Source organism: Protopterus annectens, chromosome 13.part0, assembly GCF_019279795.1.
Source record: "Protopterus annectens isolate FY-2018-M chromosome 13.part0, PAN1.0, whole genome shotgun sequence".
NCBI lineage: Eukaryota > Metazoa > Chordata > Ceratodontiformes > Protopteridae > Protopterus > Protopterus annectens.
Genome location: NC_056747.1, coordinates 678,891,334 through 678,909,862, shown reverse-complemented (window position 1 = coordinate 678,909,862; position 18,529 = coordinate 678,891,334). Strand labels below are relative to the sequence as shown.

At 48.8% G+C, this 18,529-nt stretch overlaps 1 protein-coding gene across 1 annotated transcript in view; it reads right to left on the bottom strand.

Annotated features, from left to right (window-relative positions):
* Window positions 1-18,529, bottom strand: part of RPA1 (replication protein A1) — a 1,048,235-nt gene that overhangs the window by 956,444 nt on the left and 73,262 nt on the right. The gene's annotated exons all lie outside the window — the stretch shown is intronic.

Below are 18,529 nucleotides of genomic sequence, written 5' to 3'. Positions count from 1 at the left end.
ATTTAAAAAAGGGAAAATATTTTTTGATTGTCTAAAGTTTTTTGTGCATCTAAATACTTGTTATTAAACCATCTTCTGCAAAGGAATTATAATTAAAAACTTAAATTGTGTCAGGTGAATATACCTTGTTCACATCCATAAAACTCATGACGACAATTCTGGCAAACCCCTGGAAATCTTCCAGTAATCATACAAGGAAAAACAATTGAAAATTGTAGTCAGGATGGAATTCACTTTGCTTCTCTTGAATCCGAAATTGAGTTATTGGATGAAGATGCTTTCCGATATTCTAATATAGGCTTCATAGGAAAGCTGATAAGCATAAGCCTCTGCAAAGAGAACATATCCTGCTGTCCTACACTCCAAAAATGAGTGTCAGTACCCCAAATTGTCAGTACAGAGATATGTTCCCCCTCTTTAGCTCAATAGTGAAAAGGTGGATTAAACATAACACCCCACAAAAAACATCACCTCCAATATTTCTATTCAGATCTCTCGCACACACACACATGCTTGTGCACACACACACACACACACACACACACACACACACACACACACATAAAAAAAGAAAAAGGAAACATTCCACTCCCTTATAGTGATTTAACAAAACACGATGACCAGTCTCCTGAACTGAATGCAGTCTTTTAAAGTAAATAGCAATAATTTGCATTTATTAATTTATTTATATCATTTATTAATTTATTTATTGTTCAAATTAACCTACAATACAGCCACATTAGTCCATCAGTTAATGTGAGACCTTTTTTTTTTTTGGTCCTCACCTGCAGTTTGCCCCCAGACCATTTTTGTTAACTCAATGCGGCCCTTGCAACTGAAAAGGTTGGACACCCCTGGCTTAGTACGAATCTATGAATCTATGAATCTATGAATCTATGAATCTATGAATCTATGAATCTATGAATCTATGAATCTATGAATCTATGAATCTATGAATCTATGAATCTATGAATCTATGAATCTATGAATCTATGAATCTATGACGTTCCATGTTAGTTGTCTTCTCTCGCCTTCTTTCTTGCTGGATGGGTTCGGAGCCGATCCTCGGCTCAGACTCGGCACTTGCTAAGCTCGAGAACTCATTTTACCAGCTCGAGGCAACCCTATATCCCATGATGCAAGGCGTGACTACCTCAGATCTCGTTTGATAGCTAGAAGGAAAACCCTGCCAAAAACACTTCTTCCCAAGGAAGAAGATTACTAAATGTAGGAGAAACTAGGCCAATAGCCACTAACAATAATGACTCTTCCTACTGGGAACTCTTGGAAAGAGTGACAACACCAACAAAAAGAAGGTACAATCTCAAGATCAGTCCAGGCCAGGGGGAAGGAGGGAGGGACGCAAGAAAGAAGGCGAGAGAAGACAACTAACATGGAACGTTATGGTATGTACATAACTTCTAAATGTTAAGTTGTCAAACTCGCCTTCATTCTAGCTGGATGGGACCGCGTCCCTAGCACCTCTATCCTGGGTGGCTCAATGGAACAGACTCTTGAGAACTGTGGAACCAAACCTAGCCCTGTCCCTGGAGGCCAAGTCCAATTTGTAATGAGAGACAAAGGTGTGAGGAGTGGCCCAAGTGGCTGCTGCACAAATGGTGTCAATAGGTAGCCTATCCTGAAAGGTTGTAGATGTGGACAGGCTCCTGGTAGAATGTGCTTTTGGTTTTGAGGATAGCTGCTTGCCTCTAAGACGATAAACATAAGAAATGATAGAAGACAGCCATCTGGACAAGGTCACTTTAGAGACTGGGAGACCCTTTCTGTTCTCTGCATAAGACAGGAATAGTTGATCAGATTTTCTGAATTGTTTAGTTCTGTCCAAATAATATTTGAGCTGACAATGGACATCTAAGCAATGAAGTTTTTGTTCAGTTTTGTCTGAATAATTAGGGAAAAAAACTGGCAAATCAATAGATTGGTTAAGATTCGTCTGGGAAGCAACTTTGGGCAAAAAAGATGGATTAGTTCTTAAAGATACCCTATCTTTGTGAAAAATCAAGTAAGGGGAACGGACACAGAGGGCCTGAAGTTCAGAAACCCTTCTAGCTGAAGTAACAGCAACCAAGAAAATTGTTTTCCAGGAAAGAAACTTTAAGGAGCATGTAGCAGCCGGTTCGAAGGGGGGTAGAATCAAGGATGCCAGTATTAAATTCAAATCCCATTGCGGAGGAGGATCTCTGATTGGAGGCTTCAGGAGAAATATACCTCTCAGAAAGGCTTTGCAAAGCTTGTGGGACATTATGCTTTGATCCACTAAACCAACATGAAAATTAGAGATTGCTGCCAATTGGACTTTAACTGTAGAAGAAGACCCCAATTGAAAAATCTCTGCTAAGAAGTCCAAAACTGAATGCAGTGGAGCAGTAAAGGGATCTATGTGTTTAGACTTTGCCCAGAAAGAAAAACGTTTCCACTTACTAGCAAAAATCTTTCTGGTGGAGGACTTTAGAGAAGCTACTATGATGTTCCTAACTGGGTTAGAGATCATAGGAAGCCTGGCTAAGGAAGGAAGTGGAGCAACCAAGCAGTGAGGTTGAGAGAATGAATGGCCCGGTTGACCCGACTGGTGGGTCAGAAGATCTGGAACTGGGTCCAGATGCCAAGGCTGCGCCAGGAGATGATGCAGTGACGGAAAAGTACAGTTTTGTACCTACCATAAATGTAGATGTCCGAGAGGTATGCATCTGCAGTCCTAACAAATGGGTTGTCCTGGCCTCAGGCAGCCCTTCGGTCGGCCGGATTCCAAAGTCTGGGTCTGGCCTCGGCTGATGTCGCACTTCACCCGACGTCATAGCTGCAGTTCAGCGGGTATAAAGGCATCAGCCGACGCCATTTTCCTCAGTGTTTCTTGCCCCAGATGCCAGGAGCCCTCTAGGAAGGCTAAATTTGGATAAATGCAAATGTTTCCAAACAATAGAGAGCAAAAAGAAATAAACAAGTATATACATATATACAAACAAATACACCATAATAGATTCCCCCAGCTAGCTACAAGATGGGCAAATACCCTAGGAGTACCACAGAGGGGAAGGAGGGTGGGTAATCCTGACTGCAGATGCATACCGCTCTGACATCTACATTTATGGTAGGTACAAAACTGTACTATGTCCTTCAAGGATGCATCTGCAGTCCTAACAAATGGGTAGAATACCATAGCCAAACTGGGGGAGGAGGTAATAAAATTATGGTGTAGTTGTGATCCCTTGCAAAACAGCAGTGGCAAATCCTGCTCGGGATCTGGAGTATAAGGGTAGATTATAATGCTTGGCAAATGTATGCACGGAGCTCCAAGTAGCAGCCTCTAAAATGTCTTCGGTAGCCACTCCTCGTAAAAAAGCTGTAGTAGTGGCTGTAGCCCTTGTGGAGTGAGGTCTGATGTTTTCTGGAGTTGTCTTTCCATGGTAAGAGTAACAAAATCTAATGCAATTTCCTATCCACTTTGAGATTGTCTGTTTTGAAATTGCTTTTCCTTCCATTCCTGTTGCATATGCTACCAGTAGCTGGTCAGTTTTTCTATTGCTTTTGGTTCTGTCCAGGTAGTAGCGCAATTGCCTATGTACATCCAAGGTATGTAATAATCTTTCTCCCCTGTTCTGTGGGTTGGGGAAGAATGTAGGTAGGTGGATAGCTTGGTTTAGAGATACCCTGGAGACCACCTTTGGCATAAAAGTAGGATTAGTTCTCATGGACACTATCTTGATGGAAGATAAGGAAGGGCTGTACTGCCATTAATGCCTGTAATTCAGAAACCCTTCTTGCTGAAGTGATTGCAAGCAGGAAAGCAGTTTTCCATGATAAGTACTGTAATTCTGCTGTTGCTGCTGACTCAAAAGGAGGGAGTGTCAATTTTTCCAGCACAAAGTTCAAGTCCCATGCGGGCAATGGTGGCTTCACATTTTTAATTCCTCTCAGAAACTGCCTGAGTAGAGGATGAGAGAAGACTGGAGGGTCCATGTTGTATTCTGCTGAAATAGCTGATGCATGAATCTTAATGGGAGAATAGGACAGGCCATTGTGGAAAAGTTCTGCCAAGTATTCCAGGATGTTAGCCATGTTTACCAGTGACACATCTTCTCCTCTAGCTGCACTCCAAATGAGATATCTTTTCCATTTTGCAGAATAAGTTTTCCTTGTTGAGGGTCTGCGAGCCTCCAAGATAATGTCTTTAACCCTTTGAGATAAATCTGGGTTATTTTGTCTTATGCAATGTTCCAGGCAGCTAGCTGCAACGTTTTCAAGTTTGGATGCAGGGTTTTGAAGTTGTTCTGTGTTAGCAGTAAGGGAACTAGGGGCAGAGGCCATATTTGTTCCCGAGACATACTCCTCAGTAATGGGTACCAATGCTGCCTCGGCCAGTCTGGAGCTATCAGGATGATCCTTGGGCGGTCTTCTTTGATCTTCAACAGCACCTTGTGCATGAAAGGAAGAGGTGGGAATGCATATGCAGTCAGGTTTTCCCAACTGAAAGATAGGGAGTCCACCTTCCAAGCCCGAGGGTGGTGTCTCCTTGTGCAGAATTTTTTCAATTGGTGGTGGTGTGGGGATGCGAATAAGTCTATTTCTGGTAGTCCCCATTTCCCTGTAATGGATTTGAAGATGTCTGGATGCAGCATCCATTCGTGGGCATCCGTGGTAGTTCTGCTTAGGATGTCTGCTAGTATATTTTCTTTTCCTGGTACAAATATTGCCTGGAGCTGAATGTTGAAGCTCAGGGCCACATTCCAGAGGTCCATTGCCATCCGGCATAGAGGGTATGAATGTGTGCCTCCCTGTTTGTTGATGTACCACATAACTGTGGTGTTCAGTCCTTATCAGCAATTGACCCTGTTGAAGAAACGGTCTGAATGTCTGAATTGCCAGTTTTACTGCCAGCATCTCCTTTTGATTTATGTGTAGGTTCAGCTGGTCTTGAGTCCATAAGCCTTGTATGCACTTGTCCAGCATGTGAGCCCCCCAACCGAGGTCTGAGGCGTCCGTGGTGATAGTCTGGCTTGGTTGAGGGCTGTGGAAGGGTAGTCCTTTGTTCAATTGACAGGCCTGAGCCCACCATTGGAATTCTTGCTTCAGGCATGGAATTATTGGAATTTGGGTTTCTAGGCTGTGCTTGTGCTGAGACCATAAATTCCTTAGGTACCATTGCAACTTCCTCATATGTAGTCTGGCATGTGGAATCAATATTATGCAGGATGCCATGTAACCCAGGGCTTGCAGGACTTTCCTTGCTGTTAGCTGGTTCTGCGTTGTTAATGCCATGAAATAGAGAGGAAGGTGCTTCTTTTCTGCTGTGAGGGATGCCATTTGATTTGATGTGTCCAGTTCTGCACCCAAAAAAGTTATCCTCTGGGATGGTATCAGCCTTGACTTTTTTATATTAACTGTGTATCCCAGGGCTTGTAGCAGATGAATGACCTTTTTCAAATCTTTTGCTAATTTGTTTTTGTTGTCCGCTTGTAACAGGCAGTCGTCCAGGTAAGGGTAAATTTGAATTCCCTGGAGCCTGCAATGAGCAATTACTGATGCCAGGCATTTAGTGAATACTCTGGGCGCAGTAGATAAGCCAAAGGGCAATGCTGAGAATTGATAATGCTCTGATCCTGCAAGAAATCTGAGGCATCTTCTGCAATTTGGTAGTATGGGGACGTGCAGGTATGCCTCCTTGAGATCTAGAGTTACCAGCCAAGACTCCTTGCCCAGCATGGGAAGAAGCTGCTGTAGGGTCAGCATCTTGAATTTTGGAACAATGAGATATGTGTTCAGAGCGGGCAGGTCTAGAATAGGTCTCCATTGGTTTTCTTTTCTTGGCACCAGGAAAAGTCTGGAGTAAAATCCTTGCCCTTGTTCCATAGACCGTACCTTTTCTATAGCTCTCATCCTTATTAAGTTGTCTATTTGTTCTAGAGCTTTTGTCTTTTGATTTGGAGGTAGGTTTGGCATTCCTCTCTTCCTTGGTAGAGTATGGAAGTGAAACCTGTAACCTTTGTCTATTGTCTGTAAAATCCATTTGTCTCCTGTGATGTAATGCCAGTTTACTGAAAATAAGGCTAGCTTTCCGCCTAAGGGTGCATCTAGTTGTTCCCTGGTAGGCGGTCTCAGAGCCAAAGTCACTGTGATTGTCCTGTGGAAGTGGTAGTGGCTGGATCTGTGGCAGTACTTCGCTGGTTGTTAGGCTGCCACTGACGTCCCCTGTAGGCACCTCTGGATTGACCCCTGCCTCTTGGGTGCCTATTCCTGCCTCTCTGTGCTCTGGTGGTGTCTGGAAAGGACCAATTCTTGGAAGGCCAGTTCCTACTAAACCTTGGAGGATGGACCTGTAAGAAATCCTTGACTGTCTGGACAGATTTTGCTTTCTCTTCCACCTTCTTCAGCACCTGCTGAGCAGGTGAGCCAAACAAATTATGCCTATCCATGGGAGCATCTAGGAGCTTTGCTTTTACATGGTCTGGTAAGGACTGCTCTTTTAACCATGCATGCCTTCTGATCACTGTACCAGTCATAGCTGATCTAAAGGAAGCCTCCAGTGCATCATAGCCGCATTTTAAGGAATGATTACTGACCTGCTGTATGTTATGTACCATTTCCTGAAGAGACTTTTTGTCTAATGGTTCAGGCGAGGACAGTTTTTTAGTTAACTTGTCTAACAAATTCCTGATACTGAATCATGTGGAATTGACAGTTTAAGGCCCTAGCCGAAAGAGTAGCAGAAGTATAAACTTTTTTACCCCATCTCCAAGGCCCTAGATTCCCTTTCAGAGGGAGGGGTTTTGGCAGAGGTAGCTGCTACAGCCTTGGGTCCCTGTGAAATAGTTTCAGGATCTGCAAAAGGAGCCTTATACAAATGATAATGTGTGTCCGGAACCCTGTAGTACCTGTCGGGCTTAGCAGGGGCCAGAGGAAGTGAATCAGGGGCAGTACAAGCATCATTAAATGCATCATCCACAACAGTAAGTACTGGAGGAATGGATAAAGGCCTATGCTGTGGCAAATGCAAAAAGGTCCTAAGCCTTTTCCTAGAGTCTGAAAAATCCTGGCACTGCCATTGAAATTGTTCCCTCATAGCATGCAAGGTTTCCCCAAAAGAAAATTCCTCAGGCGGAGAGGCAGAAGGAATGGAGTCTTCTGCATCAGAGTCCTCATAAGGAGAATAAGGGCCTTCTGGAGGGTTTGTATTTTCTGTATCAGAAGAGTAATCTGAAGAAACTGGCTCAGGGGGCTCTGCTCTAGGCCTCTTCTCTGGAGGTGGGTGAGAGGCCCTGTCAGGGTGAGGTTGGGATCTCCTGATCAAAGAAATGAGATCCTCTGCTAGACTAAGCATTTGAGTACTAGAGCTAGGTCTGTGAGAGGGGGTCTTAATAGGAACAGTCTTGGTTAATTTTGCTGCTTTAGCCCTGGCAAAAGCCTTAAGCGACATGGATGCAGGGGGCCTAGGGGCCTAGCAGCTCCACGTGCAGGAGTGGATATATCTAAAGGGATAGTATCAGATAAATCCTGTGAACTGGTAAGAGCAGGTGGAATTTCAGTAGCAGATTCAGCCATGCTGGATGAGGCCTCGGTGGGAGGCAAGCTTTCGGCCGATGGAAGAACAGAGGGCTCGGTTTCAGCTGAAACAGAGACATCATGTTGACTTAACCGCGTTTCGCCGAAACCGCTGACCACGAAAGTGTCTGTCCTTTTCCTTGCGCTTTTAAGCTAATTGTGAAGTCGGAGTTTCCGACGGCATGTTGTAAGCAAAAGCGGAGCCGAAAAACTCCTCAGCAATTCCGACCGACGCCTAAGTGTCCGTCGGTTGAAAGAAGCACAGGCTAGACAGGCTGCTACGCCGTGGTCTGGGCCTAAACAAGGTAAGCAGTAAGAGTGGAAATCTTTATGAGGTATTTGTTTCCCACAAGTTAAACAGTTCTTCACTTTTTCTGACATCGGCTGAGGCAAGAACCAGTCCCCAACGGGTACTTAGCTTTTTAGAAGTCTTCGGTAGTAGCAATCTCTGGTTCTGACCGACCGGCACTTGCGAACAGCTTCTGCTTCGGGCGCCACGCGGCAAGAAAGACTGGGGAAAATGGCGTCGGCTGATGCCTTTATACCCGCTGAACTGCAGCTATGACGTCGGGTGAAGTGCGACATCAGCCGAGGCCAGACCCAGACTTTGGAATCCGGCCGACCGAAGGGCTGCCTGAGGCCAGGACAACCCATTTGTTAGGACTGCAGATGCATCCTTGAAGGACATCCAAATTTGTCGAGGCCAGTAAGGGGCAATGAGGATCAACTTGGCTCTCAATACTGTAGCTTTCTGAATAACTTGTGGTATCAGTGGAAATGGAGGAAAAGCATACAGAAGTCCCCGGGGCCAATCCTGGGTTAGAGAGTCTCTCGGGGAATGGCCTGGTAGAGGAAAGAGGGCGAAGAAGTCCAGGCATTTGCTGTTTTGGGGTGTAGCTAAAAAGTCGCAGGAAGGGAAGCCCCACTTCTGAAAAATCTCGTCCACTACAGATTGCTTGAGAGACCACTCATGTGGCATGAGAATAGCTCTGCTCAGTCTGTCCGCTAAGAGGTTGGATCTCCCGGGGATATGCGTTGCTATCAGAAACCGATGAGAGGAGATTGCCCATTGCCAAAGTATGAGAGCTTCTCGACACAGTGGGTACGACCTGGTCCCGCCCTGCTTGTTGATATACCAGACTACAGACATGTTGTCTGTCTGAACTGCAATAGTCCCCAAGGGAAGAAAGTCGCTGAGGGCTTGCAACGTTAAAAGCACTGCTCTCATCTCTAGGACATTTATGTGCAGATGGTATTCTATGGGTTGCCAAGTCCCATGGACCATCCTGCCCTGATAATGCCCCCCCCACCCGATCAGAGAGGCATCCGAAGTGACTGTGGCAACTGGAACTGGGGGAACAAACAGTCGGCCTTGATGGAGCAGAGAAGACATCCACCAGGTTAGATGACTCATGCACGACTGCATGACAAAAATCTCGTGACTCATGGGGAGCTGCTGGAATGACCATTGAGCGAACAACATCCACTGCAGAAGACTCATGTGGAAGCGGGCTAATGGCAGTAGAACAATGGCCGCAGCCATAAGACCCAGAACCTTCAGGACAAATTTGGCTCTGATCTTACCGAGTAATATGATCCGAACATACTTTTGAATGTCCAGAATTCTTTGTTTTGCGAGTCTGGCTGACATACTGACGGTGTTTAATTCTGCGCCTATAAAGGTAATAGATTGGCAAGGCGACAGAAGATTTTTCGAAGTTTATTGAAATCCCCAATTGCTTGCAGGTTTGCAGAGTGTAGTCTCTGGCCTTGAGAAGTTGATGCCTGGTGGTGGCGGAGAGGAGCCAGTCGTCTAGATACGGAAACACCTGGAATCCTTGACGTCTCAGATGAGCCGTAACCACTGCCATACATTTGGTAAACACTCTGGGGGCTGTAGTGAGGCCAAAGGGCAGGGCTCTGAATTGAAAATGACTGGACCCCAGCCGAAAGCGGAGAAACCTTCTGGAGCACCTGTGAATCTTTATATGATAGTACGCATCCTGAAGGTCTATTGAGCACATCCAGTTGTCCATGCCCAAAAAGGGTAGAATGGACTGAAGAGTGACCATCCGGAACCTTGCCTTCTAGACAAACTTGTTTAGTTTGCAGAGGTCTAAAATTTGTCTCAAATCTCCCGACCTTTTGGGGACCAAAAAGAATGAGTAGATGCCGGATCCTACTTGGTCTGCTGGCACTATTTGGACGGCTCTTTGCTAGGAGCTTTGATACCTCCTGCTTTGCCAATTTCCTTAGACCGGGTGAGACGTCTGGAAGGGATTGAGGAGGAACGGAATACCTCTCGAAAGGGATATTGTAGCCCTCGGATATGATCGACTGTACCCATTTGTCTTGAGAGAGGGAACGCCAGGCTATTGGGTACAGCGACAATCTTCCCCAGACTGCCTCCAAGGGTGGGCAGTCTGGCAACACCTCAGGGATGCTGGAAGGGTTTCAGGGAGAGTCTCCCTGCTACCCTGATTCTGCGGACCCCCTCTGCCCCTAGGGCGGCGCCTATTATTACCCCCTCTGCCTCTGAGGGTAAACTGACCACGTGTCCGGCGTGACTCCTTGAGATTTATGGAACCATATTTTCCCTCCCTTCTGACCCTTTGGATAGGGTCTTGAAGGGGTGGAGAAATGGACTCCTACGGCAGAAAGGGTCTTGCAGTCTTGTTCACACTTGGTCAATGTATCCTTCACCTGAGGCCCGAACAAAGCCGAACCGTCAAAGGGGGTATTGGTGAAGGACGCCTTAAAAGGGTCTGCAAAATTACAAAGCCACATCCAGGCCTGACACCCAAGTGCCACTCCTGTGCCTGCAGCCCTACTCGCCCCATCGGCTGCATAAGAAATGAGCAGCATGGAGGAGTTAGTCAAAGAATTGAGGATTCCTAGCTGTGAGGCAATCTTTTCCTGAGCCCCAGTCGCCGAAGGATCCTGAACCACTTCACCTAGTTCCTTGAGAATGTCTCTCTGAAGTCTGGTAAAGTGACAAAGGTAGTTCAGCGAACGCATAGCAAAGGTCGCTGAAGAAAACATCCGCTTGCCGTACCTATCCATGGTTCTAGAATCCTTATTAGGAGGATGGACAGGCACAGAAGGATCAGCAAGTTCCTTCTTGGTGGCCGCCGCCACCACCATAGCATCAACAGGGACGCCCTTAGAAAGAAACTGTTTGTCTGCAGGGGCTGTAATAAATTTGGAGGGCCTCCTAGGAACTGGTTCCACAGAATCCTGGTTCACGCCTTCCGAGCCACTACTTGCATGAGTGGGTCGAAAGGCGGAGACACCCAGGAGGTGGTGGGTCGAGATCCAAAAGCATCCAGGTATACCGACTCAACCTTGGAGGGGTCAATGGAAGGGGAGGGGTCAATGGAAGGCCAGTTCCCCCTCTGCTTAAGAAGTTCCAGGATGTCTGAAAAGGAGACATCCTCAGAGGGGACGTAGAGCCCTCCCTCCGACTCAAAGTCGGTATCTGAAGCAGTAGACTCAGGGAGTCAGTGTGCTTCTTCACGCCCTTACGTGGGGGTTCTGCTGCAGGATCAGGAGAAACCTCGGAAGAGGAAGTTCTTCCCAATGGGGAAACCTGGGGCGATGGATCTCTGGGTCCGGGAGCAAGAGACTGGCAAGAGACATCAACAGGCACCGAAGATGAAGGAGCTAAAGGAATAGACAGTTGACCTAGCTCAGGGGCTAGGACATTCATCACCTCGAAGGCTCCTCTCCCAGGGAGGCCAGAAGAACCCCGCTCCGAAGAAATAGGAATCCCCGGCCCCACCAAAAAAGAGAAGGCTCTGAAGCCGATGTTTGTGCCGAGCTCACCAATGCCGAAGCTCCAAGAGGGAGAGCAGGGTCGGACAAGGGTCCGGTGCCACTCACCCCCTCTGAGCCGACAAGGGAGACTCTACGACCGGATCCCTCCAAAGAAGGTCTCATGGAGGAGATCGGAGCCGAAGACGTCGGAGCCGAAAGGGGAAGTATCGGCTCCGGCGCACCCAGTCACCGTTCAGAGAAGCTCCGGCTTCGAACTCTGAAGGAGAGAGTCAGAGGAGGAAGTTCAGGGGGATGAGAAATAGCAGACGTCTGGTTGAGACGGGCTATGGAGCATTTGGGCTAGTGCCTGTGACTTCAACAGTCTGCTTACCACCCTCTCTAAATCGTGGTCTGACAGCCTAGAAGATCGGCTCCAATGGCTCCGCTCCGACAAAAGAGATTCCGGAGCCGAACGAATCGACTCCAGGGAAGGAGACAGATATCTCTTCCTGGATGGAGCCATCGGAGCAGACGACCCCTCGGCTCCAGATGGAGCCGAAGACTTATCGGCTCCAATACTGGATAAAGACACGTCGGCTCCGGCCAGAGCCGACAAAGTAATGGGTAGTTGTGTATCGGAGCCAGACGGAGCCGACACTACAACCTCCAAAGTGGAAAGATCGGCTCCGGCCGGAGCCGATCTCGACTCTGGAGTTGGAGCCACCGCCGAAGGCTTGGAAACTACAGCCTAGGCCTTAGATGGCTTAGAGGGCTTAACCGACCCAGCCTTGGTCAGAGAACCCTCTGGCTTTAACAAGCCACGAAGAATCAGTTTGTTTCTTCGTTCCTGCAGGACTCTGGCTAAAGGAGTGACAAATAGCACAGGAGTCCTGCAGGTGTAAAGGCCCCAGGCAGTACACACAAGTGTGACAGTTTGTCAGACATTTTCTGACAGCACGAGTCACACTTCTTGAAGCCTGAGACCTTCACTTCTTTAGACATAATTATGTCCAAAAATACAGACACAACAGTCACACAGTTAACACACAAAAAACACAAAACCTGACAGGAATTAACAGAGAGGCTTAAGGCCTGAATAGGAAATAAATCCCAACATAAAAGAAGAGGAATATAGGGTAGGAGATTATCTAAAAGTATAAAAATATACCCAATAAGTGACAAATAGGAGATAAGGGAGAAAAAACCCTGACTAATCTTATACAAATTGAAGCTTTACCTGAGCTGGTAAAAAGGAGACCTCTTCGCGAAGCGGCAAACAAGATCTGAGGTAGTCACGCCTTGCATCATGGGATATAGGGTTGCCTCGAGCTGGTAAAATAAGTTCGAGCTTAGCAAGTGCAGAGTCGGAGCCGAGGATCGGCTCCGAACCCATCCAGCAAGAATGAAGGCGAGTTTGACAACTTAACTTCTAATTTTGGCAGCAGATGTTATGTACTCACCATAACGTTCCATCTGAGTAGGTGTATTCATTTGTCTGCAACCTGTGGGTTATGGATCCGATATCAGATCCGAACCGGCATGGTTTACCAGCTATGGATCCGAGCTCTCAGCTCCTCCCCTCACCCATAATGCCCTGCTCTCCCAACATGACCTCAGATCGAGTTTGCCAACAGCATGAACACCCTGAAAAGGGTAACCCATCATATGCAGGAAACTGAAAAGGCCAGGGGGATAGGAGGGCGGGATGGTTGCAGACAAATGAATACACCTACTCAGATGGAACGTTATGGTGAGTACATAACTTCTAAATCTGAAGTAGGAGATTAATTTGTCTGCAACCTGTGGGACAGTCCCCAGCTACCTGAATCTTGGGCGGCCATCATGGAAGGATATTCCGGAGCACCACGGAGCCAAAGGATGCTCTACCCCTAGATGTAAGATCCAACTTGTAGTGGGAAATAAAGGTATGAGATGAAGCCCAAGTGGCTGCTGCACAAATATCATCTAGAGGAATCCTAGCCTTAAAGGCGGCCGAGGTAGAGACTGACCGGGTTGAATGGGCATGTACACCCTCCGGTGCGGGCCTTCCAGAAGCTTGATAAGCCAATAAGATACATTGTGAAATCCAGCGAGATAATGAGACTTTAGAAATTGGCTTGCCCAAATTAAATTTAGCAAAGGAAATGAACAACTGGTCGGATTGCCTATGACCAGCCGTCCTGTTTAGATAAAATCTAAGTTGCCTGTGAACATCTAAGGAATGAAGCTTATATTCACCCTTGTTTTGATATTTAGGAAAGAAAACAGGGAGGTTAATGGATTGATTAATGTTAGTTTCAGAAGCTACCTTAGGAAGAAAGGACGGGTTGGTCCGGATGAAAGACCAAGTAAGGAGGTTTAGCTGATAATGCTTGAAGCTCTGAGACTCTCTTGGCAGAGGTAATGGCTACTAAAAAGGCGGTCTTGAAAGAGAAGAATCAGATCTACCGTAGCCGCCGGTTCGAAAGGGGGGGGGGGTGGTCAAGGCCTGGAGGACTAAGGAAAGGTCCCAAGGAGGAACTGCTTGCTTTACAGGGGGCCTGAGAAGGAAAGTACCTTTTAGGAAACTCTTACACAATTTGGCAGACATCAGGGGACTGGAGTCAAGACCAATATGATAATGAGAAATTGCCGCAAGTTGTACTTTGACCATGGAACTGCTGGCCCCATCATTAAAGAGAGTGGTTAAGAAGTCAAGCACCAAAGGGAGAGGAACTGTGAAGGGGTTTAGGCCTTGCCGCTCCGCCCACAAGGAGAACAGTTTCCACTAACTACGGTAGACTTTCCTAGTGGATGGCTTATGAGCTGCCACCAGGATGGCCTTAACAGGGGACGAAATACCGGGAGTCCTGATCAGGAGTGGAACTGGAGCAGCCAAGCGGTCAGCTTCAGGTTGTCCAGGTTCGGTGGAGATAAGCGGAATGGATGAGATATCAGATCCGGAATGAGATCTAGAATCCAAGGAGGATTCACTGAGTGAGACCTTAGGAAAGGGAACCAGATCTGTCTAGGCCAAAATGGAGCAATGAGAATCATTCTGCACCCCAACAGAGAGGCTTTCTGAAGAACTTGGAGCATCAGAGGCAAGGGGGGGGATAAGCATAAAAAAGACCGGGTGGCCAAGCATGCACCAGAGCGTCTCTTGGGGCACCTCCGGGAGGAGGTATTAGAGCGAAAAAACTGTCACACTTGGTGTTTGAGGGAGACGCAAAAAGATCGCAACAAGGAGTTCCCCACTGTGCGAAGATGCGTTCCGCTACCTGAGTATTGAGACCACTCGTAAGGGGTGAGAATGGTGCAACTGAGTTTGTCCGCCAGGATGTTGGACCGACCCAGAATATGCGTTGCTATGAGAAAGCGGTTGGTGGAGATTGCCCATTCCCACACTCTCATGGCTTCTCGACAAAGGGGGTAAGACCTGGTTCCTCCTTGTTTGTTGATATACCAGACAACAGACATGCTGTCCGATTGAATCGCAATTGTTCCCAAGGGAAGAAAGGCCTGAAGTGCTAGCAACGCTAAGAGCACTGCTCTCATCTCTAGAACATTGATATGCAGTGAGGTCTCTGAATCGTTCCACGTGCCTTGGACTGTCCGCCTGCAAAATGCCCCCACCCGAGGCGGAGGCGTCCGTGGTCACCATGGCGAGAGGGGAGAGGCACAAAGGGGCGGCCTCCGTGGAGATCTGGAGAGTGTAGCCACCACAGGAGGGACCGCTTGCAAGCCTTGCTGATTGCAATGGGATGATGCATAGGAAGAGCAAGATACGACCACTGAACTAGGAGTGTCCATTGAAGGATGCGCATATTGAACCTGGCGAGAGGAAGAAGCGATATCGCTGCCGCCATGGACCCTAGGGCCCTCAGGACCAACTCCGCCGGAACTGAGCTTGAGTGGAGAATGGCCCGCACCTGGAGCTGTAGGTTTTGAATTCTGTCCGCAGTGAGGAAGGCTCTCAATCTCCTCGTGTCTAACCTGGCACCTATAAAATCTATGAACTGTGTGGGTGGTAGGTTGGATTTTTTTGTGTTTTTTTGTGTTTATCGTGATGCCCAGACGAGGAGCAAGATGGAGAAAGGAGTCTCGCGCCAAGAGAAGTAGATGCCTTGTTGGGGCGGTGAGAAGCCAGTCGTCCAGGTAGGGAAAGACCTGCACCCCCTGAAGCCTCAGGTGGGCCGCTACCACTGCTAATACTTTGGTGAACACCCTGGGGCTGTGGTGAGACCAAAGGGAAGGACCCGGAATTGGTAGCGACTGGCTCCCAGCCGGAAGCGGAGAAACCTCCTGGAGCGCCTGTCCATTAGTATATGGTAGTACGCATCCTTGAGGTCTATGGAGCACATCCAGTGGTTTTCTCCCAGAAGGGGGAGAATAGACTGCAATGTAACCATTCGGAATTTCTCCTTGGGAACTGCCAGGTTCAAGAGTGAAAGGTCTAAAATTGGTCTTGGATCCCCAGTCTTTTTTGGCACTAAAAAGAACCTGGAGTAGAACCCTGATCCGATCTGGTCTGGGGGGACAGGCTGGATGGCTCTTTTCTTTAGCAGATGGCCAATTTCTGCCAAAGCGGCCTCCCACTGACCGGGTGGAACGTCGGGGAGGGACTTCAATTTTGGCATGTGACGAAAAGGGATACGGTATCCTCTGGATATGATCTGGAGGACTCAGCGGTCTGATGTTATGGACTCCCATGCCGCTAGGTGCTCCGAAAAACGTCTCCCGACTGCCGCCAGAGTGGAGCAGCCGGGCAACCCTTCAGGGCTGCTGCTGGCCGCTCAGAGAAGGTTCTCTGGACCCGAAGTTCCTGGGAGCCCCTCTGCCCCTAGGGCGGCCCTCCCTGTCCTCCTCTGCCACGGAAGGACTGGTTGTCCGAGCAGGCTGGGATTGCTGCGACTTCCGGAACCACATCTTCTTCTGACCCTTTTGGTTCCTAGAATAGGGACTCTGGGGTACAGAGAAGCGGATTCCGACGGCAGACAGCGTCTTCCCGTCCTTCTCGCTCTGGGTCAAAGTGTCACGAACAGTTTTGCCAAAGAGGGCAGAACCATCGAAGGGGGCGTTCGCAAATGACGCCTTGAAGGGCTCCGTGAAATTGCAATGACGGAGCCAGGCCTAACGTCTGGTAACTAGGCCTGCCCCTGCGGCTCTAGCGGCACCTTCCGTAGCATGGGACAGTAGCCGCATAGAGGTATTAGTGACGGACCTGAGAGTGGCCATACGGGTGGAGTGCAGCACTTTGTCCTCCTCAGACATGGACTCTGGGGGGGATGCAGCGTATTCTTGTATAAGATCGCGCTGCATCCTAATCACATGTGCCAGGTAGTTCAGCGCCCTCACTGAGAAGGTCGCAGAACTAAACATCCGCTTCCCCAAGCTGTCCATCATCCGAGACTCCTTGCTCGGGGGATGGACTGAGGGACTCTCCTGAGCAAGTTCCCTCTTGGTGGCAGCCGCCATCAACATGGCATCTACCGGAGGCCCCTTACTCCAATGGGCACGGTCAGCCGGGGGACTGAATACGGTCGGGCCTTTTTGGGATTGGCTCCACTGTGTCCGGTTCCTTCCATGCCCTGGTGGTAATGAGGTCCACCAGGGGGTCGGCAGGAGGGGACACCCAAGAGGTAGACGGGCCCGCTTCAAATGCCAAGAACACGGACTTGTCCGAGGAAGACTTGGGGGCAGACCACCCCCCCCCTTATGCGGAGCATTTCCATGATGTCTCCAAATGAGACATCCTCAGGGGGTGATCTTGGGGAGCCTTCCCCTTCCTCCAAGTCCGTGTCTTCTGTGAGAGACTCGGGAGTCAATGTGCCTCCTTTTCCACGTATGTTTGCGGGGAACATCCTCCAGGGGGCTCAGAGGACTCCTCGCAAACAGTGACCTGTTCCAAGGGAACAGCTTGGGGCAAAGGAGCGGGCTGTCCCAAGGGCCGGATGGTGGAAGCCTGACCCAGCACAGATGGAGCGCGGGACGGAGCCGAAGCAAGTGCCGGGGGTCCGGAGACCCTCAACAGGGCCCTCTCCACTACATCAAACGCCGAAGGGAAGCCGACCTCGACCAAAGGATCCGACAATCGGCTCCCCCTCGGATCTGAGGAGTGGATCGGAGCCGGCGCCGAAGCACTCAGATCCGAAGGGACAGTGCGCTCCGACACAGACGGCGCCGAAGGAGCACTGATCCCCCCGGATCCGAAGCTCGGATCCAGGCTCCGAGAGGTCGGATCGGATCCGAAGTACCAAGTACTATCGGCGCCGACCCACCCCCAGCTCCGAAGCTGCTCGGCTCCAACTGCACCGAACCCGGGTAGCGGGTCGGAGAAGGAGCAATTGGTTTAAAAGGGGTAGAGCTCCCCGGGAGGCAAGAGCACTCCCATCTGTATCTGGGCCTGGATGAACCTTCTCATCATCCGGTCCAGATCAGCGTCTGACAAGCTATAGGTCGATCTCGACGAGGCTACCGAGGTAGGCCTTGAGTGCCTCCTGGATAGCCTCGACGGAGATCGGGTCTCCTCCTCCTCAGGTCCCGGTGAAAAGCACACGGGTGACCGGAGCAGAGGAGGGAGAACCAGCAGACAAGGAGGCCGGAGGAGAAGCCGCTTGGCAGGCGGGCTGAAACAGAGGTCTCGCCCGCCGCTTATGGTGCTTCTCCTCCGTCCTTCCTTCTAGCTTCCTCTCCTCCAACCACTACAGGGAGGTTGAGTCCCAGGAGGAGGGGAGCCGGAGAGGAGGTAACAGTCGAACGGCTCCCCCCGAAGGAGTGGAGGCCGGAGCCGAATCCGGGGGCAAAAGTCCCACCAGGACAAGCTTGGACCTCCGCTCCTTCAATGCCCTGGGGTTGAACCCTGCACAAATGGAACATCCAGAAGTGAGGTGTTCAACCCCAAGGATCGATATCGAAAGTGTGGCCATCAGCAGGGGAAAGCTTATGGCCACACTCGGAGCACTTGGAGAAAACAGCTTTGGGTTGTTCTGACATCCCCAAAAACTAAAAAGTTACTTAAACTAAAGGTAGAAAAGTAAAAGTAACTAAACACACACAACAGGCCCAAACACACACTATGCTACCAGCGAGGGGAGGGGAGGGAAACTAAGTAAAAATAATATTAAACACTAAACAAGTATAACTATGTAAAAGGGAAACCTAAACTTTCACTCAACTTTCACAAAAAAAACTTTAAATTTTACTAGTACAAAACTTGAAAACTTCACTTAGCTGA